Raw genomic sequence first — 23,161 nt, forward strand, 5'->3', positions numbered from 1 at the left:
GAACTATGGCCTTTACGAAGGCTTTAGCTTTCATCTTATCATTCAAGGTGAAGCCAAGGACTCCCCAGACCTTTCAGAAATGTAGCCTAGATAACATTGTCTGCAATCCAACTACTTCTACTGCTCGACATATACAACTATTAATGTTCCCTCCTACATAACATTATTAAACACACTGTTGAGGGAGATTTTTTTTTTAATACCTGGTACGACAAACTGAACAGCTGGCAGTGATCTAGGTAACAGATTAAACGTGTTTGATTGAGCATTTTTTTTAAATCATTGTTTTAAAGCCCCAAATATTTGCACTGTTCCTTTGTTTGGTGATTCTGTATACAGTAAGAGGGATTTGTCCGTTTTGCTTCACTCTAATGATGAGTTCATTGAACCGAATCATCAGAGAGCAGGGAATCCCACCAGGTTACAATGGATGCAATCATAGGCAGGCTAAACTTTCTTACATACAGTATGCAGATGTAGTCAATGTTATTGTCCCATTGGGTTAATGCTGGAGCGCTATTTAAGTAATAATCCCCGAAGAACAGGGCATTACTGGCCAATAACTCTGCAACCCCCGCCCCCCTCTTCTACACCCACAAAACACACTGCAGCCCTCCTCCACCCTCTACACCCACAAGCACACACTACAGGCCCCTGTAAACACACACAACTGCAGACACACACACCAAAACACACTCTGCAGCCCTCTTCCACCCTCTACACCCATTGACACACACACACACACACTGCAGCCGCCCTCTACACCCACAAAACACACACTGCAGAGACACACAAACCAACAAAACAGTCTCTGCCACCTCTACATCCACAAAACACACAAGCAGCCCCCTCCCGACACACACCAACAAAACATTCTGCACCCCTCCTCCACCCACAAAACACACACTGAAGACACACACACTGCTGTCCCCTCTACACACACACAACACACCAACAGAAGACAGACACACACCAATAAAACACTGCTGCCCCCCTTTACACCCACAAAACACACAACACACACACAACCCTTTCCCCTCACTCTCCTGTGCGGAGCTCTCTGCAGGCAGGGTGGGGGAGGAGTCAGTGACTTGCTGCTGCCTCCTGTCCAATCACCTTCCCTGTCTAAGAGCTAATCTCACTCTTTGTGAATGAGAACTAAAAGCCGATTGGCTGAAAAACTTGGCAGCGGGCCATCAATTCCTGGCCATTACTAATTGGTTAAAATTCCATTATCCAATCAGAGAGCAGGGATTTCAATAATGCCCGGAATTTACCAGCTTTAGCCTATAATTAACAATTGCGCTATTGAAAACAATGATAAAGGAGCACCCGTGTTATTTTGTGCGTTAACAAGGGTAATAACATCTGTTATATCTTTGCTGTACCTGCTTGTAAATAGGCTTCTCTCGTCACCTTTAAAATGGCTGCTGTTTTCACTTTAAGGAATGAGGCCATTTTGTCTGACGGATCTCCCAAACAATGTTACGGTGCCTCCTCACATAACCTGCCTGTGTCTATCCAGTGACCGTTTTTTCTTGTTTTTCTTGTTTGTTTTTATGTAGTTTTTGTGTATTGTATTTATGTATTCTATTTATACTCTGAGACATCAATTTAATATGGTGTGAAACAAGTCGTGTTGAGTATGTAATGCCCCTTTTAATATTTGTGACCATTTTATTAAATGTTTTTGTCACGATTTCTAATAAGTTGTTAGAAATATAAAATGATTATTTTTTTTATCTCTAAGAAGGCTTAACATTTCTTTGATTTTTCAAAAAGATGCATTTAAGAGACAATTTAATGAGAGTGCTAGTTGAAGCGCTATGTACATTAATGGCGCTATATAAATAAAGACATACAATACAATACAATTATACAATTTCACACATTGCAGTGAATGACGGGGCTTCTGCATTATAATGCAAAACAGGTCACAAAAGTGCAAAATATGCATTGAAGAAAAATATCCCATTGAAATCAATGAGATCTGTTATTGATACATTTGGAGCAATGTTTTTATCTCCCTGGGTTGCACCACTTTGATACACAAGCCCCAAACAAGTCCTTTCCAATGATACTGCTCTAAAAATAATGTAAAGTGATAGTTAACTGAACATAATAAAAAAAATCCGCACAGTGGTTTTAATATGAATTTTGTGTGTGTGTATATATATGTGTGTGTGTGTGTGTGTGTGTATGTGCGTGTGTGTGTGTGCGTGTGGTGTGTGTATATATATATATACAGTGTTCGACAAACCTATACATTTGCACGCCCCGGCGAGTGGATTTAACTTTGTGGCGAGCTCCTATTGGCCCAAGCAGCACACGTGTGGTACTAGGTGGCGAGTAGATTTTTTTGTTCGGCGAGTAGATTTTTTGGTGATTTGTCGACCACTGTATAATATATAATATGTATATATATATGTATATATATCTATATATATATATCTATATATATATCTATACACACACCCATATACATATACAATGCTTTAATGCAACACTGTATTTACAAGTTGTCTAAGGATGGGCAGATCATTCTGCTCACATGATTATATAAACATCATTTTAATTTTTCCTAAAATAAATGTGTCGCTGTCATAATGGAGCATTTCCATCCAAATTGCAATAATTTTTTACTGTAGCAATCTCGCCTGGAAAATAAATAAATATATATATATATATATATATATATATATATATATATATATCTCATAGAAAAAGAACAAAAATCACTCCGTAATAATAGTCACTGGTGTGGGTGCAGATCCTATAATGAAGAATAAGCAATACGATACTGTTTGGAAACGAAATCAGCAGGCAGCACTCCAGAATTGAACAAACAAGTGTATTGAAAAAATAAACACAAAACGTTTCGGTCCACGAATGGGACCTTTGTCAAGGTGGTGCTTGAGGTCGCACCTCCTTGACAAAGGTCCCATTCGTGGACCGAAATGTTGGTTTTGTGTTTATTTTTTCAATACACTTGTTTTTTCAATTCTGGAGTTCTGCCTGCTGATTTCGTTTCCAAACGGTATCGTATTGCTTATATATATATTTTTTTTTATTTATTGTTTTTTTTTTTTTTTTTTCAATAATTGGAACCAGGTGGTCCCCATGTGCTGAATCGTGCCATTGTCGACTCAGAGGACACCCCGGTTACCCATATTACCATGTTGGCTGCTGGTGCCGGGCTTCTACCTAGGACACAAAATGGCCATTTAAGTCTCTCAGGATTTGCTGGCCAATAGGAAGCCACAACAGTTGCGGTTACCTATTAGTCTAACAGTGGCGCCCATATTGGATTCTCCATGATGGACAACAGTGATTATCTCGGTAACTGGGGGGCTCTGGAGATTAAAGTAGTGCAGTTCAGCTCCAGGAGGCCCCCTGGTTCCAATTATACACAAAATCAGTTTGATTTTCGCCAGGATTGATGCTTCAGATTCCTCAAACTATTATTTATTTTTTTTAACATAAATCTACTGCTTAGTTTAAAAATATGATCAGGATAAAACATGAAATGTCTACACAATCTGTAACGAAACAAACAAAATAAAAACCCCTGCAAAGTGGGGGTAGCACTTCTACATTCTGAGAATCTCTAATTCTGTTAAACATATAAAATATGGCTTTGTAGCCCATGCAAAGTTTCAGCAGGATACTGAATACATTGTTCCATAACCATAAAGCCGTAATCTTACTTTGCAACATGTAGTGGAGTGGAGTGGCAAATCGAAGCACTTAGCCATATAACACGTTCTCGAACATTTTTTTCCTTTAGTTTTACAATTTAAAATCTATGTTCAGCAGTTTTGCAAATGATGCCCTGAAAACGTTCTTGTAAGAAGCAGAATAGCAAATATTCTGAGACATGCAGTTCTACAGCATTCATTACAAGCTAGGGTCGCAGCTAACAAATAAAATGACCCACACAAATGATTAATATTTCTACAGAACAAAAGGAACCGTATGATTTCATAGTAGAGCATGTCATCTGTGATGAAAGTAAAGTCACAGTTGAGGCAATTTATGGCCAAAGAAATCTACACACATTTGCTGTGAATCATTCAGTAGTTTGCCATTTGGGAAAAATGTTGATAGAAGATTTTTTTTTACAGCAACTGTAAAATTTTGCAGCCATTGAGATTTTCAGCAATCGCTGGATTTTAGGTATTGATGCTCAATCAGATATAAGCTGTGTATACAGAGTAATTGATTGTGTATTGTAAGTATTCGGTACTAATTGCCATTCTGCTTTCACATTTTGGCCACGCATTTTCCAAAGCTATTAAAGACATTTTAATTTACGACCACAAATTACCTCTACTTCTTATTGACAAACCTATGGTGTCTCTTTCCACAAAAAAAAAAAGAAACCCAGTAAGGGAGGCTCTCCTAATATATAAATATATATATATTATTGTTTTTTTTTGTTTTTTTAAGTCTTGAAGTATAAATGTTTCTATATATGGTCACAATAGCTTTTCCTCTGTATTAAATGCATGTTGAGCCAGTACTGCTAGTTTATTTTTTATAAGCTGCTTCATCCACTGGGCAGCAGAGATGTTTTATATGTAAGTGCTTTTACTTTATTACGATCCCAGTAAGTCTTGGTAAGAGGAAATGTGACTTTAGAAAGTGGACAGACTGCCATTGTCTGCAAACAGATGCAGATTGTATCATTTCTGCTTTGCTGGCACTTCATGGATTTGCCTTCTTTTCTCGTTGCAATTGTGTCGCTTTATTCTCAGAATTTCTATAGCGTTTCAGCAAAATTGCTTCATAACTATCTACCAAGACAAAAATGACTCCGTATAACAACCTTTGTGCCAATGAAACCGTAACTTTGAGAACAAGTACTGTACAGTCACCTGTATATTATTATTATTATTAGTGTGATATATGTTAGAACATGTGCTGTCTCCATCAGACCCACAAGGCATGTTTTTGCTCCATTTAATAATATAAAATATATGACAGATGTCTGTTCAGTGTCCGGGAAAGGTTCCTGTATTTACCATGGGTTGCAAGCTGAAAGTATGATATATTTGTAGCTGTGCTGGAGAGCGGCGTCAGACTTATTACCAGGCTATACGTCACAAACAATAGTGCTGGTGGAACTGAGACATTCACACACAAGCTTCATTGTGCCTACGGCCTGCCTATAAAAAAAAAAACCGGTGCCATAAAACGATGGCATTGTATTTCACAGCTGTAATTTATAAGCACTCGCAAAACCTACACATGTGGTATTTGAAAGAAGGTTGTTCTTGTCATCAAATACCCCCATTGTATAGAACTTTATCTTTTACAATAAATATCCGCACAAAGCTCTATACCAACGGAGCTCCACCAAATTATCCCTTGCTCTCTCTCTTTTCCCCCCCCAGCCCTTAATTTCTGCATCGCAATCTTGTTGGTTATGAAGACACGTCGTCAGAGATTTTATCAGATCATCTTCATGTTGTCGGTGCAGCCCTGAGCTCACAGTAGAGATGTGTGTTGGTACTTTCTCAAAGCTGCACACGGTTTTGGAGAATGTAATAGTTTTTTGTAGATGCAGTCAAGCTTTGCTGAAGCTATCTTCGTTGTAATAAAGTGAACGCCTCAGCCGTGTAATATTTTTAACCGTTGTTTCAGAAAACACAAGTATTACAGAATGTACAATATACATTGCTTCCGTTGGGGCTGGTTATTGATACATTACAGGTCAAATAAGACAGTTTTAGACTTGTATTTTAGCCTCTCCGCCACGTTACTCCAACAAACGTTCTGATTTCATATCCTCATCTTACTTTTGGCTGCCGTCTTGGTCTTTTACAATCCCTTGGAATCCAGTCGAGTGCCGTCTCCGTCCAACGATGGTCATTTCTTCTTGCGATATCTCTGGCCCACTACCATTTTAATTTCTTCACCCTTCTGTTGATGTCACCGGGTTTGGTTTCCAACCAATTCATTATTTTTCCTATCTCTTGAGAAAATGCCCATCATAGATCTCTCCATATTTATTTGAGTTGTCTGAAGTATGTCTGTGTATGTATCTATTTATCTATCTACTCTATTTATATCTATATACGGGTATATTTATCTAAACAAATAATTTTCTAAAGATACCCGCCCTTTAGTTCAGTTACTGAAATTAGGATTTCAGCACTATTGATTGGTGTGTTGGTCTTCGATTCAAATGACATGACATTGGGAACACAAACTAACTTTAAATCTGTGTGAACTAGAAGTCATTTTATTTTAAACTCTGTTAAAGGAACGAAAGGAGCTGCTGCTGGTTAAGTGCCTTAAACCAGTGTTGCGCAAACTGGGGGGGTGCAAGATTTTCTGGAGGGGGGGGCCATGCGCTCTTCCCCACAACATTTAAATTAAATGCTAGGGGAGCGCACGAGGCCTCTGTAACTCCCTCTTACCTGCTCTCCGGCGACGCGTCACCAGGACATCGCCGCGTCAAATGACACTGCCAATTCCCAAGAGCAGGCACGATGGAGGGGGCGCTCGAGCAGGGGGGGAGTGCAGGCAGGAGTGGGGCGCAAACAGAAAAGTTTGCGCACCCCAGCCTTAAACAAGCAGTCCTGCCTACGAGGAAAGGTAACGAAGCGCAGTGGCATGTTTTACTGGTTTCATAAATGTAGCTAATTGTAACCTTTGGAAGGAAAAACAGACAAAACAAAGTATTTTGGAATATTTTGTTAAACTTTTAACATTTCCATGATCACCTAAACTTTTCTCACAATCTTTTATGTCTCTGGAGATAATAGTGCAGGCCTCATAGGCCCATGAAGAGCGTTCTTTCTGCTCTGTTTGTTTGCAAAGCCATCATTAGTCAAACAGGTAAAATATACATCGCTGATATGCTAAATCCAGGGGGTTAAATATTGCGGCTAGTGTAATGAAACAAAGATAAAGACTGAACAATTCTTTGGCAATAAAGGGTTAAAAGACTTGTAATCCAATCAGGGCCCAGTGTAGCAATGTGTTGATTTTACTTCAGCAAGGATGTCAAAAATTGACACCGTTCCTAGTGAATTAGAGGTGCTTTCTGTCGGTATTTCTTGCGCTGGTTAACAATGCGTTTATACAGATTTTCCCATTACTATAGGGAAAGGTGCGGTTCTACTTGGCAGCACATACATGGGGGTAGAAATCAGTGTAACACCTCTACATGTTTAACATTTACTCCATAGTTAAAGCTTTTTCAGATCTAGTTCTGTAAGCCTATCTTTAAATATCATATCACTCAAAGAATATGATTCACGCTGCATTTGTTAGGGGCTCGTACCTGCTTCATTACAATTAGAAAGCCCCTAACAACCGAAGTCCCAACTTTGCTGTTCAAAGACACAGCTATTTTACACAATTGTTTTTCTTGAATACATTTCAGCATGGACCGATAAACATTTGCTTTCATGTATAACCCTCAGAGCATTAAATGAAACGCATGAATGTTTGTTTTACCAAGATTTTCCTGATTGAATTAAACCTCCTTCATATAACAGTGGGCATTGTTTTGTTGCGGGATGATATTCCCTTAATTGTACTACGCTTCAGATGCCAAGTTTTATGTTCTCATAGATTTTTAAGATTCTGGGAATGCGTTTGATTTATTGAAGGCTTAAAGACCAAAGTATCATGCCTGTTTATTTAGCTGTGGGCCAAAGCTATGGTTTATAAAGCATAATGCATTTAATTTTTTACATTTATTTTACATTTGTGCTATCTTATTGTCTGCGCTACGGGGCGTCAGTGTTGCAGGACTTCCCAGTTTGCACAATTTCTACAACTGAACACCGCAAAATGTCACGAAAGCAACATCTAGAACAGGGCTCTTTAACCAGGTCCCCAAAGGGGCCAGATCAGAAAACATTTAGGAATAGAAGTCGCAATCTTATTGAATGGTAATTGACGGTACATATAAAGACTTGCAAAATGTTGAAATAATATAGTTTTCATTACCTTAACTTACAAGTGCGGTTGTGTAAAATATTGCAATTTGCTCCTGCTAATTTCCTCCTAGTTGCTTAAGCAGCTGAGTGTCCAAGGGCCACATCAAGGCCGTTCTGTCCATCCGCCACCAGTTGAAGAGCCCGGACACTTTTCAATATGATAGAATGTTCCTATTTTAAGTCCACTCTTCGGAATGTAATGAATAGGCATGACGCCCTTCAGAGCTGCCGCGTTCCAACAGCCGGTACTTATGGGGATTCAAGAATGCCACTTTAGGCCCCAGCAAGATAGCTGTTTTTTCTTAGCGCCTCATATTGGCAATCGTGCCGAAGAGATTAGGTCACCGTGGCTAGATTCTTGACACCCGTTAGGTATTGGTGTGCTGTAGGTCAAATGTGCACCTCGGCTTCCCACTCCGTCATTAAAAGCAAACCTAAAAACTGTACATTTGCACCATGCTCCATTCTTCTGAGCAGAATTTAGAACTAGGCCAAAAAAGTAGTAGTAGTTCTGTGCCTGATTTTAGGAGAGACTATTTCTACTCTAAGGTCTAATGCTCTTTGGACTGTATTTCCAAAATGTTTGTTTGCTGCAAGTACAGAAATATAGGGGATCTTTAAATTATACAACTTTTTCTCAACAAGGTTTCCTCTCCCTCTCCTGCGACACGTGTCCTTTTGAATCGCAAATCAAATAAATGGCTTTTGCGTGTGTTCAGAAAAGTTGACCTGGTGACAAGTTGTTTTACCCCAAATCCCTAATTCTGGCTCCCCTCCCTCTATTTTCCTTTAGTGACAAGATCTTATTATATTGTTTCTACAATGTATTATTTTTGTATCGTGTGACCTCCCTGTATCTCTCTCCAAGTAGCCATTTTCCCTTTTTGTGTCTTATTTTATACTTGTTATAAGTAAAGAGTAATATAATGCATAACTTTTTGATAAATACATTTTAAAAAGTAGTGTTTTATCTGTAGGGATGTAGGGATGGTGCATTGCATCTGTACTATTATGCATATGTATTCTTGTTTCTGCATACTGGGTTTGGGCTACTATGTAATTAGTCTTATTTGATACAAAATATTTTACAAAGTCTTCTGTCATTCTTTTTGCATAGTACATTGTGGACGTATTCATTACTTTTCAGTTTCTGGGTGGTATTAATGTAGAAAAATGTTTTTGGTATCCCATAAAGATGGCCGCCACCGTTGTGGCATTTTCTAAGAAATGCTTTATAACTCCCCAACTATCACAATTGTGGAATATTAGCAGCATTTTTACCCGTTAAAAGCCCTTACAGAGTATCTAATGAAAGCGGTGTGTATCCTATATTCAGGCGGCTCAGCACTTTTACTTTAATCCATTTCTAATATACTGTACGTTGGTAAGTGGAATTGCATGTTTAAACCTCAACACACTACAAGTAATTCCTGCTCTTTGATTATCCCCCCCCCCCCAAAGTGTCCTATTAAGATGCTCTTTGTAGGTGCATCTTGTGAATTGAAAATGATTCAGCTAATATGTTTGCTGTTCGTATGAACATCTAATCTCCTCATGGGAACACACAGGAGCCCACACCCAAATGCAGAAGCGATAAAAGCCTCCCGGCTCATTAGGTTTTCGTCAGCTTTTCCAGCAGCCCGTGTTCTTGTGCGTACCTCTGTTTTGTTTTGGCTATGTGTGAAATTGATCAGCTTGTCTCATGTAAAGGACAAGGAAAACAATACAAAAAAGGTTGCCTGAAAGGGCACATAGAAGCACATTTCAACATTGCAGTCATTATCGGACCTCTGCTTTCAAAAGGCAGCGTGCACCATTCAGGACGGATTACGCAATTCTTTGTCTTAGTACGTTCCCCTTCCTTTATTATTAACCTGTTCACTTCAAGAGGTGTCAGCCACGTCTAATAACAAAGGTCTTGGCTGCGATGGGGTGAAGACACCCTCATTTAAAAAAATAAATAACATTGTGAATGGTTAACTCTTCAAGTACATTTTAATTTAGTATCTGTAGCTGCGGCGTGAATGGAAAAGATCCCAAAGTGTACAGTATATAGGGTTTATTTACGAAGCAGTTCTAGTTCATAAGACACCCTTTATGCTGGAGGACACCTTATGACCTACAGTATATTCACTTAAATAAGCAGTATATTTACAAAGCCATTGTAGAAAGTGTCTTGGGACATAGCACTGCTTTGTAAATCTAGCCCATACTGCTGACGGGCTAGTTAGGGACTATCCAGTGTTTCTCAAGCGCCTCCTCATTGCAGCCCCTCCCAGACATGTTTTTGGTATAACCACACAAAATGACCTTCGCATATCAAATATGTGAATACATGTGTGCTTGACAATTCATTGGTTACTCCTAAATTGTGGTTTGTCTGGGGTTCCCTGGGAGTGAGATGAGAAGAGCTAAGCTAGACATAACCTTACTAAGGCAGGAATAATGCCGCCGTTTCAAAGCTGTAAATGGTCCGGACAGGTTTCAAAAAGCACGTTTTGTTTTTTACAAAAACACAACCTCTCTCAATCTCATTCTCCAAAATACAAAAAAACTATATGCTGAATTTGAGAATGAAATGGGGTAGGTGGTCATCTTGGGGAGAAAAAAAGTCAGACCAATATGTACATTCCTTATATGTGACTGATGGCTTGGAGGTAGTTTTCAGTAGTTTTGAAATGACGAAGACTAGTTCTGCACAAGTAGCACCAATAACTTCCCCATCTAGAGAGTATCATGAAGAAAATGACTATCTTTGAAAGCATTAAATGGAACTCCTTCAGAGTGCTAGGTATTCATGCACCCCATTAATCCAGCAGTGGAGTGGTTAACGTGTATGCCTAGACATCAGGATATTCCATTGTTTCCTGTCTCCATGATTGTGCTCCATAACAGAAATAAGCCCAAATAGGGACTATTCATGTAGCTTATCGAGTAAACATACTGTAGCCAAAATGCTTCCTGCTTCATTGCGCAGTGGTGAGATGGAGGCAGATGTGTGTGTGTGTGTGTGTGTGTGTGTGTGTGTGTATGTATGTTTTTAGATTATTGTGACTGTAGTGGTGGAGAATCACGAGAAGCTGGAAACAGTGATATGGATCCCGTCACGCTGTCTGGCATTTTAATGCGTTAAATATTTTGGCAGCTTGATAGGTTTTTATATGCTGTGCAGTTGGCAAAGGGGAGTTGTGTGAAAGGAAAGTTCTGCAAAGTAAGAAGTCGTGAAACCGAGCATTTGAGTTTCTGCAGTGGAAGGGAAGCAGCCAAAAGTCGTGCAGGGTGGCTGTTATGTGTTTATTTTATGTACTAAAAACCATTACATTTACTTTTTTGGTTAAAGCAGGGGTCTGACCCTTGCTTTATTTGAACGTATTGCTTTGTTGAGTATAAAATAGATTGCTTCGGGGTCTATATCAGTGTGGATATCATGGCAAAATCATATTTAGTACACGCAAAATGCTTGCACTTACCGTGCCACTGTGTCTATTTATTAAGCAATGATAATTTTCCCTGTTTTACGCGTTAAGTCCCGTTACGACTGCAGGGTCGGTTTCATGAGCGGTTGAGGCTTCATTTGAGAAACATAAATCTGTTTAGTACCATTGTGTAATGTCTGGTAACAGTGGAGGAATTACAGTTTTCTACCGTGATGTATCTGTAACCAATGAGCCTGTAAAGTAGAGCAAATCGAAACTCATTACATTTGTCTTCAAGAAGACTACGTTTCAGTCAAAGCACCTGGCTACGATAATTTAAGCCATGTTAAATAAAGCAAAGGTCTTCCAAGAAAATGAACCTCGTTTATGTTTTCATCCATCACTATGTACATTAAACCTAGCACATACATGTTTGAAGTAGCTCTTCTCAAGTGCCTGAAGCATTGTAAGTTCTACCATGAATGGAAAAGTACTAATAAATACTATATGTAACATGGACTTATCCTTGTTGAAGAAACTATCTCTAAAATCCAGCAGGGATTTGGTTAAGTGCAGCAGACAATTAACCAGACTCCACCTGGCCAATTCAGTCTCTAAGAAAAGCCTCCTGTTGGAAACAGGAGAGAAATTCCTTAGCTCACATTTGGGCTGACGGAGCAGAGAAGCCTGCACACAGACACTGTCTTGAGCACAAAGGCTGTGCTGGGATCAAATCACCCAGAGACCTATATTTCCTGGACATAGAGGACCCAGGAACTTGCCAGAGACTGACATGGAGGACCACCTGCTTAAGTTACTTCCTGAGACTTTGGGGTGATAGGCTGGTAATGGGAATATCCCTCCAGTCCTGCAGATAGGGTCTGGGGAAGTATTTAGCTCTTACAAAGGGATAGGGGTTTGTTATTTTGTTGTTTTTGTATGTTTTGCCTGGATAAAGGAACAGGCTCAATAAAGCCAAGAACTAATTTCACACAAATCGGTCTCCATTATATGTACCTCTGCACACATCTCTTCCATATGGTGTCAGAAGTTGGGATGAGAGGTGGCCCTTGCATTTAAAAGGGGCCCCGAAGAGGCTGCAAGGTCTGCGTATGCACCTCCAGAATGCCGGGGAGAAGCAGCAAACTCTGCAAAAAGAAAATCTGCAGACTGCTAAAGTAGTACAAGTGCTGCAGGAACGGCTAAGAACCAAGTATGTCCTTGCATAACAGCACGAGGAACTGAAAGCTACCCTGAGCATCGCTGGAGGCCAAGCTTAGAGGTCAGGTGACTCTGTATGAGAGGGAGCACGAAAAGGTCCAGAAACTAGAGCAAGAGATGGAGAAGCAGAGCGGCTGCTCCATCCCCAAAAGTCAGTATGCCCAGGAGAAAGAGGCGTAGAAATCACAAGCAGCGACGACCCTGGTGACTTAACTTAAAGACTTAAACCCTGGTGACTTAAATTTCTGGACATATTTGGAGGAGTTCCAATGACTTTTCAGGGAACCATATTTTACAGAAGCCTTAAGGTGTGTGCAGTAGGTCTTTTATGGGTTGACACTGGTTAGTAAATATAGCCCCAATGTCCAATGTGCTATCAGGAGCACAGTCTCAAAGTAATCGCTTTTTACTCTCAACTGCCCACGTTTCTGTAACCTGAATATATAAGATCTCTCACCTGCCATGTTTAATGTACGGTTCTTTTTTTTTTTTTTTTTTTTGCATGTCTGTTTTTTCCTGTTATTTAAATGCTCTTTTGTGACTATTTAATACATATTTCAGTGTTTAAAATATCCCTTGTAGCATAAGGAAGATGTGTGCACTGGCTGCTCACATGAACCACTGTTTGTTGCTTTGATCGTCCCTCCTCTTTCATTTTAATCTTTAAAACAACCGTTTCTTATTTCATGAAATGATTTGCATTGAAAATGCTCGTTGAATACCCCCATACATGTTACAATAATGCAAGCTCTGGGACTAAATACATGATTTATTATTTTCAAGGCTTTGAAAGAAGAAGAAAACAAATAAAGGACTGTGGTATATTTCATATAGTGCTTTGAATTTGTGCTTTTTCAAAGATTGCGACATTCAACTTTTTTTGTAACAAGAAGTACCTTTGTATTGAGAACTCCCTGTAACCAGTGGGAGATTTCTTTTAAAAAGTATTTGTGGTAACACATTATTTATGACAAATCAACTTTTTTCTATATTTATCTTAAGTGTACAGTATGACAACAATATAAATGCATAAATGTGTTAAAGAAAACGTTGTTTTTTTCCTACATGGGGGATTACCTTAGTGGCTGTACATAAGAATACATCAGCTATTAACATCTAGGCGGGAGTGTCTAACTCGGGAGTGGGCAACTCCTGTCCTCAAGGGCCGCCAACAGGTCAGGGTTTCAGGATATCCCTGCTTCAGCACAAGTTATGCAGTCTTCGACTAAGCCACTGATTGAGCCACATGTGGCTTAGTCAGAAAACCTGACCTGTTGGTGGCCCTTGAGGTCTGGAGTTGCCTACCCCTGGTGTAACTCATACACAAAGGCCCCTTTGTTTAATATTTGTGGTTGCCATATAAAAGCCAGCACCATCTATAAAGAATCCATTTTCAACGAGCATCAAAAGAAGGCACAAGACGCATCACATACTTTTTTTTTTGTCTGCAAAGTCTTGGAAGCACTAAACCTCGCCCCTCCCTTTGGCTTTCTCCCAGAAAAAGAACTGAAACAGGACAACATGAGAATTCATTCACGCGAGACATTTTTATTAGCCTCTCTAATGGTGGAGAGACCCACAGCACATTGCTCTAAGAAAGGGTTAATGGCAATTTTTTTTCTTTTAAGTATATTTAAAATGCAGATTATTGTCTAAAGAGAAGTGTCACTGTTTTGTGTTTGTATTCAGTGGAACCAAATGATAATGAGGAACAAAAGGTCAAATATTTTTCTGGTGACACATTAAATCTGAAGTGTTGCTATTGTTACGTTTTTGGGTAGCGCTACACGTCCGGGTGTAGCCCATCTAACTTTGAGTTGTGTGTGTGTGTGTGTGTGTGTGTGTGTGTGTGTGTGTGTGTGTGTGTGTGTGTGTGTGTGTGTGTGTGTGTGTGTGTGTGTGTGTGTGTATAAAATGGCTTTCTTATTCCATCCTGATTACATTAATCATTGTGACATTCTCAAGCACATTTCTAGTTTAAAGAAAGGGCTACCATTGTGGTAGACTGCAAAGCGTTCTTTAACTTACCCCGTTCAGTTCCTTTCATTCTTTTCATTGTAAGATACCGTATGAATCAATAACTAGTCCCTAACAAAAACACACTGCCTAACCTGTAACATTTTGTTACTGTACTTGTTCCATTCAGGCGTTCAGGTCCAGCAAGTCAATGTTATATTCTGCCCCCCATGATGATACAATGCTGTTGCTTTATTGCATCTCCCATGTACGCTACCAAATCTCATCATACTTGGCATGTTTTGCTTTGGAAACCGATTCCAGCGGTTTTACAAGCCTAGGCTCATCTACACCTGTCGTGAAATGGGCACGGGTTCTCTCCAGCAGAATTGTGACTACTATATCTCCCCTTCGTATCTTCTATAAAGTGGGTGTCAGGAATTGCACCTTTAAATCAAAATCTTTGGAGCAGTGCTTTCCCTGCAAAGCGACTTTGTTGGTTACCTAATAGTACTGAACCTGAAACCAGTTATTATTTGATTTTAGAGTGCTGTTGATCAGACATTCAGAATTATATTCAACATGAAAAATAAGAATGTACTTACTCAAATGATTAAATAGTTGGTTGAGTGAATAACAGATATATATATATATATATATATATATATATAAAACGGTGTTTCCCCCACCGTCTGGGAGATTCCCATGTTACCAGGTGTATGGTGCATGCTACGTGTTGGCTCACAGGATGCTGAGTGGTCTGCCGAAGGTGGTGGGGACCGCAGGACAGGCTTTTGGGGTATATACCCGACATTAACTCCATGTGCACAGCGTCTGCATCTGCTGTAGGCTCCAGATGTATGGAGGCGATCTCCTACAGTAGAAACGGTTTCCTCTCCTCCCAGAAAGATTACACACCAGGCAGGAGGTATATTTAACTGGAACCGGTTTTATTCTTCTGCGCACACAGTATCAAAGCAGCCCTGCCCAATACAGTCACTGATCTGGTCTCCAAACTTTGGATGGTCTCTGGACATTCACTACGGATGAAGGGCCCCCACAGAAGTCCCAGCTCTTCCCTAGCCCTCTATAAGGACCAGGGGAAAAGGTAATCACTCACTCTCCCCCTAAGGGAAGAGGACCAGGACCTGCCAGTGCACAGCAGCCCTGTGTGATACCTTGTCTTTCTCAACGGTAGAGACACTACTGAATTTGGGTTTGCAACTCCCTTAAGTACAGTAGGGGGAAGGTACTAGGTCTGAACCCAGGATTGGGCAGAACACAGACCTAGTCCCACCTCCTCCCCTGTCACTCAAGGAAGCTGCCTGTGTGGGGAAACCCCATGATTGGTACTGGCACTGCCTGCTCTTACACGGGCTTGTGTGCCAGGGAGTGCAGACTGGTAGCCAAACCAGGCATGGCTATATCAATTCATAATATTGGCCAGAATGAATTTAAGGGGGAGTTTCATAGGACTCATTCCTATCTCCATTTATCTGTTAGTATTAATATCTACATTGTTTATAGGTCTATTTAATTACACCTTGATGCTTTATCATCTAAAAGATAGTTCCCCTTTAGATTCATATATGGCGAGCTATATTTTCTATGTGACAAATGATGCACTCTATCTCCAATCCAGCAAGCTTCTTTAAATATTTTTAAATATTTTCAGACATATTTTTATGTTTAAGGCATTTGCATATATGTTGGAGCACTTAGCACTTTCAGCTGAGAAGGGGGGACGATCAAAGTAATTGAGATTATTGGACTCTCTATATAAATACCGGACCTCCCCCATCTCCACATCACCCTTTGAAAAAGTTACCCGAGAGTGACGAAACGCGTCAGGGAGCGTCATCACGTCAGACGCATTGACACTGACGTCATCACCGAGCGCTGGAACGGACGGATCCATGCGCAACTGCTGCAGAAGCCTGTACTACACGGAGCCATCTTCCAGGACTCTAATACAGTTGTATTGAATACTATCTGCCCTGGATACCTGTTGGGACTACGATCCTGATACTGCAATACTGGGACTGCCCCAAGACGCTGCAGACACGAACCGGATGGTGGTGATTATATCACACAATGCTTGTTTTTATTGTACCCTTGTGAGTGCATTTTTTATCCCCCCTCTCCCCCTCCCCTCATTAAAATACTATTTTACGCTATGGGCGTGCGCTCTCTCTTCCTGTTTTTCCCATATATATATATATATATATATATATATATATATATATGAAAATATAGCTGTATGCTCATCTGCATGTCTTAGGCAGGTCTGCAACCCCGCCTTTCCCCATTATCACCCAGCATACAGCACTTCCACTGCAGCAAGGGATTCTGGGAAATGACATGCAAATGCGCACACAGTGTCACTTTTTGCCTCAATAACCATTTTTAACATGGTTCCCTATAGGCTTAAGCTTGCTGCATGGTCACAGCTTTGAGCACAGCCAGGGTTAAGGTGCATACCCAGAAAACCACCCACAGACAGCTGTTTCGACCTTGATGGGTCTCATCAGTGTGGGGTTGATTTTACTGGGAATGCAAGAGAGGCTATGGGATAGGCTAAACCATAATACTGAGTTAAGTTATGGTGAGTAAAAAAAGTGACAAAAACCCTCCACAGGAAAGCAAATATGCAAATATAGCTGTATGCTCATCTGCATGTCTTAGGCAGGTCTGCAACCCCGCCTTTCATGTCATTTCCCAGAATCCCTTGCTGCAGTGGAAGTGCTGTATGCTGGGTGATAATGGGGAGAGGCGGGGTTGCAGACCTGCCTAAGACATGCAGATGAGCATACAGCTATATTTGCATATTTGCTTTCCTGTGGAGGGTTTTTGTCACTTTTTTTACTCACCATATCTTAACTCAGTATTATGGTTTATATATATATATATATATATATATATATATATATATATATATATATATATATATATATATATATATAACACAAACACACAAACGTCTATACTGTATACTATATACACACACACACACACACACACACACATTTTCAAATCACACAAGTAAATTAAAGACCCATTTTGACAGTGTGGAAATGTCCTCTGTATTCATTCACCATGGGAAATCTGGCAATGGCTACTCACTCAGCCCTGTTCTCCTCTTTGCAAGGACAGTGTAATCTGATTTACTCTGCTCCCCGCCTGTCCAATGACTGGGCATAAAGTAAAGAAAAAGAAAAAACTGAGACCATGACATCTATTATAAAGTTCATATTACAATGTTAACAAACATTTCCAGGACAGACGTTTAGAAACAATTATTTAAATGTACTTGACTTGTACGCGTTGTCTGTTTTTTTAAAAGGGCATCAATCATCAAATGTTAACCTTTTTAATGAAATCACTATAATTTAGTTTGGCCTTACCTTTGACTCTACCTTTAAAGCAGCAACGTGAAATCTTATGGGTTTTTTTTTTAAAATAAATCAGTTCTGTAGTATTGGATAAAAGTGACTGTTTTGTTGTTTTTATTCAACTCTCAATGCTATTTTTAATGAGTTTTAAAGCATCCTTTGATTTCTATAGAAAGTTTTAGCACACCTCCCACTTTCCTGTTTGGGATTATTTGTTGCAAATGTTCCCACCAGTTTGAGCTGCAAACTGTAACAATAGATAATGTTACCGTAGTAATATATGGATACATTGTAGCTGTTGAGTTGCACTGACAAAAGCAGCCATTATAATAGGCACACAATCAGGATTTTTACAGATTTATAACAGGAGCACCTGTTTAGGTAAAAATGTCGAATTAAACATTGTCACATGCTTTCATATAAGAATAAGGAAAAAAGAAAAAGGCTGGGAAGTAGTATTGCTGCAGTAAATGAGGATTTCACTTTCCTACACAGATTGGGTTATTAGCAATAAATATTAGAGGTAATTACTTTTTTTTTTTTTTTTTTTAACAGCACACTCTTCACATTTGTTGATCCTGTATAATATTGGCCCATCTTTCTGTTCTGCACTATATATTTCTCAAATAAAAAGTCTTAAGTAAGAAAAAAGAAAAATGCTTGCCCTGGATAAATAGTATGCGATCTGTCCATCTGTATGTATAATATTTATGTTATTCCATACTGGATCCAGGGCTGGAAGATACCGGCATAACAATGTCTCCTCGTTCATTGTCTGCATCTCATTTTGTGCAGGAACACGTGCTGCTCCTACAGTTTGTTGCATTTACCATTATACATTAGGTTTCACTTTGGAGTTTCAAAACGATTTGTTTGTGCAGTCGCAGCACATGGTACAGTAACTTGGCCTATAAACATTGACCAGCTTAGAATTCAAAGAACAATGGTATTTTTGCTTCAGCATGTTTGATTTCGACAGCAGAGTAACAATGTACCATCAGATCCCCATTTCTGTGGTAAGAGGATCATTCTACATTTCTACCCTTCAGTGCTCCAGATGTTATAGGGAAATCCACTAACCATAGGCGGTCCATTTATAGCTTATTTATATTGGCCAAAAGTTATCTTTACAAAACAAATACCTGTAGTAGTTATTCTGTAGCTTAATGACTATCCGTCATCCCATTAACGTGTGTGGTTGGAACACGTTTCGGAGTGATTACCTGCTGGTACCCCATTGTGGCTCCACTCTTACACTTGGAAGCCATCCAGTGAAGAAATAAAGAAATATATATCAGACCAGCTCTGACCATTCATCACTCGTTAATAATTTTAATTAGTGTGTCAGTTGTTACATGACCCACATAACTTCTTTCTGTTAATATAAAGTTGTTGATGGCTGTCTTCATAACGTCAGTATGCATGGCTAATCGAATTCAGGTATACGCAGACCTTATACCTTATACCTTATTCAGGTAATACAATGCTGCATGGACTCGGACGTGCTGCATGAACGGGCTGACTTTAATATGTCAGACAAATATCTGGGATGTTGATGTGTTTGTTTAATGCTTACTTAATCTTGTTTATCCTTCTATTCTGTCTCTGTGGTGCTTTCTACTAGATTAATGACTTGCAGTATTTATATTAACCGTAGCTGGATGGCAAGCACATTGATGCATCTTCTGCGTAACTCCTATAATATATTGAGGCAGTAGCAGTGATACTTGACTGAAGTAGCATGTCTCTTTCATACTTCACACCTTTTTAGGGCTAGAGGAGTCTGATGCCAGCGATGTTACTGGTGTCGCAAACAGGTCTGTAACTAGTCATATGGGGTTTGTCGATAGAGACCTTGAAATCATGCTGAAATTGTCCCATCACCCATCAGTCCAACTACTGAATGGTGGGATATATACACCCTGCGTCACTAAGGAAAACCTTTTCCTAGGGATTCCATTCCCTGGTAGTGTCTCTGATAGTGCCATGCAGCTCCCTTTGCCTTTTACCGCAACATGACTGAGAAGTTAACACTGTTACTTGAAGTACATCTACAGGTGGGTTCATGTTTTCAGACTGGTACAGTTGCAGAAAGGTACAATATGAAGTATAATTACAAGGGGGGGGGAGTGCATTGACAGTTACTGAGAGAAATACGAAGCAACAATAACTATGCATCTTTTGTAGCTGTGGGAAAGGAGTAAATAGTCAGGGAATACAAAATATGTCATCAGAAACCAGTATGAATATTGAAGTCCTGTTGAGAATCTGCCAAAGTTTTCCTAGTCTATCCCTAAGGTTACAGACGTATTTCGTTATGGGGGTAGAATTGCATGTGATAAATTTGCTATGCTGAGTATTTTAGCACTTAAGTACTAAAATGTGTGTCAACGCCTGGCATTGTAACGCATAGACTACCCCCCACTGTGACTGGTGTAGGAGAGGATATCTATTGTATGGTTTGTAGTAAACAGCTGTCACAAGACAAACACGTCACAGGGATCATTTACACATGCAAAAGGATAGCATTTTTTTGTCATTCTCTTACACTTGCAGTAATTATGACTGTGTTGTGGGTCGTTATATGTATGCATCCAAGAAAAAAATGCGAACCTTTGAATGCAGATTTTGGGATCCTCTTCCAGTTAGTTAATTGATTGTGTGCTAGGGGATAATGGGGAAACGCAGGGTTGCAGACCTACCTGAGACATGTGAATGTTCTCACAAGTGGTATTTTTATTTGCTGTACACTGTGTGGGGGAGGTTTTTTTTTTTACTCGCCATAATGTACTTTGTGTGTGGTTGTTACCACTACCAGCTTTACATTCCATAGCCACTAACCCACCTCACACTTCTGAGACCCAAGAGGTCTGTGAGTAGGGTCACTGGCTATGCACTTCTTTAGCCCAGGCTGTGTTAAGTGTTATTTGCAGTTCATTAAAAGAAATAGTAACTAAAAGTTACATAGCTTTTCTTGATTTTACTGCTCTTTAAATCATTTTTGTAAAAGGGATTACAAATGGGTACAATGTACTGACCTTGTATGGGAGGAGATCTAGTTGAGCACATGTGAGTTTAGATGGGCCTGCGTCATAATCTCAGATTTGAAAAGTTAATGACGTGTATTATACTCGTTACTACTGTATACTCGTTAGTCTTGCAGCCCCGACTGCTTTATTGTGATGGTGTATCAGGAAATGTTTGCAGGCCATTGAGTTGAGCCTGCTGGTAATAAAACCATCCATCATATTAACAATAAAGGGTATTTTGTTTTCTTTTTGTATAGTATTTTCTTTTAATTTCTGTATGTTTCAACCATACATATTTACACAGAGAACAAAAAATACAATACGGTATCTAGAATGTTTTTTTTTTCTTTTTATAATATATTTTGACACTACATGGAGCTCTCTATATAAACCCTTGTATGGATGATATGTTTCTGCACTGAATAATTTACAGGGGTTTTGTGTGTTTGTGTCTAATACACTGAGAAATAAAGGACCGTATTAACTATGCAGTCTATGCATGCCTTCCGGCGCTGGGAGACACCTTCCAACCCATTCAAGTTAATGAGCAGTAATGTGTCTTACAGCACAGGAAGTAAATATGGGCTAAAGTGACTTACCCAAGGTCACAAAGTGCTGGAAATGAGACTCGCTTGTCTTCTAACATGTTGATGACCAGTGGATTTATGAAGAGGCGACTGCCTCAGAATACATTTATTACAAATACATATAAATAAAGTGCTGTTTTAATATACAAGGGCAAGTTGCATTAGTGGCTGGGAGGCTACAGTTTGACAACAAACAAATCACTATCCACAGACCAGACAGTAACAAGATACCCCACAAGAACTCCTATAGGTCAATCATCCAGAACAGCTGCAGCAGAGGTTCAGGTTATGCATATATCACATGAACAGCAGCAGCAAGAAATGGAGCTTCACTCACCATGCCTGAAGTTAGAGGAGCTGCAGGTTATTGCAAAGGAGAACTCCGCCTTAATCAGTGTTGGAATACTCTTGAGCAGCGCACTTCTGCAACAGCATTGGGCCATAATTATTAAGAGGTGTTTCATAGGGTGGCATCTGACACCTGAAGACACCTTGTGCTCCATTTAAGTGAAGGACTGGAGGGTGTCTTATGGCATAGCACCATTTAGTAAATATGTGCCACTGTCTATTTATTAAGCTCCATAATAAAGAAGATTAGTCTTTCTGGACTTTGCTGGTTCGCCAAATGAAGATTTTCTTCATTAAATTCAACATATATCAAATAGTCCACGGCACGGTTCTTTTCTTAATTTAATCAGGGACAAAATAGAATACATCTTTCACAGCATAATTTCAGTTATCATCAGGTTTCATCATTCAGGCATATCGTTATGGAGTGGGGAATCTTAGCTTGGTGGTAAAGGATTCTGAATTCCATAAATTCAAATACAATCTTTATACTTTTCTCTCACTGTCATCTCAAAAAGCTCTTGGTTAATTATCAATTTTAGAAGACTATTTCTTCATTTGCTTTGATGTAGAAGAACCACTTTATTCTGTTACTAAATAAGTATAGTTATTAATCTTTTAAGACCTCTCCATTGTATGGCCGTACTACTAGAGTATCTATTAACTAACCTTTGAATTCAAACTCAAGACAATATACTATTCAACTCGGCAAACATTTCTTCACCTGCTGTTTTCAGACTGATTTTATCTGATCGTTGCAGCTAATCATTTTTCAATATAAATTCTAACAACTTAATACTGAATTAAGCACTTGCATGCTGAATATATATATGAATATAGAGAATATAGCATAATTAATATTTAGGATTGAAATCATCCTATCTTCACATAAATGCTTGTTTGGGAATGAAGCTTTACTTTATTTCTAGCTTGTGCCTTTCTACTACAGTTTGCCATCCTACATATTGTGTGTTCACTGGTGCTTTTGGTGTATATCTTTTTCTCAGCCCAAAAGAAGAATCCTGGGTTTAGCTTCTTACATTTTACGCACATGCTTATAGGAGAAAAAGAAAATACATTGATTGGTGCCTATCCTATGGCATCTTCAGTGCCAGAGTTGCCAACAACCCTTTGCATGCACTGAAGTACCCAAAATAACCAACAGGAAAGCTCCTGAATTTCAGTGAGTTACATCACCTTGATGATGGGAGTGGTGGCCAGCAGTTGTAACTACTGGGTTTAATTAAATAATGT

General features: G+C 39.4%; 1 protein-coding gene across 2 annotated transcripts in view; it reads left to right on the forward strand.

Moving 5' to 3' along the window:
• Positions 1–23,161, forward strand: part of AOPEP (aminopeptidase O (putative)) — a 490,654-nt gene that overhangs the window by 454,533 nt on the left and 12,960 nt on the right. The window lies entirely within an intron of this gene.

This window comes from Ascaphus truei, chromosome 1 (genome assembly GCF_040206685.1).
Source record: "Ascaphus truei isolate aAscTru1 chromosome 1, aAscTru1.hap1, whole genome shotgun sequence".
NCBI classification, from domain to species: Eukaryota; Metazoa; Chordata; class Amphibia; order Anura; family Ascaphidae; genus Ascaphus; species Ascaphus truei.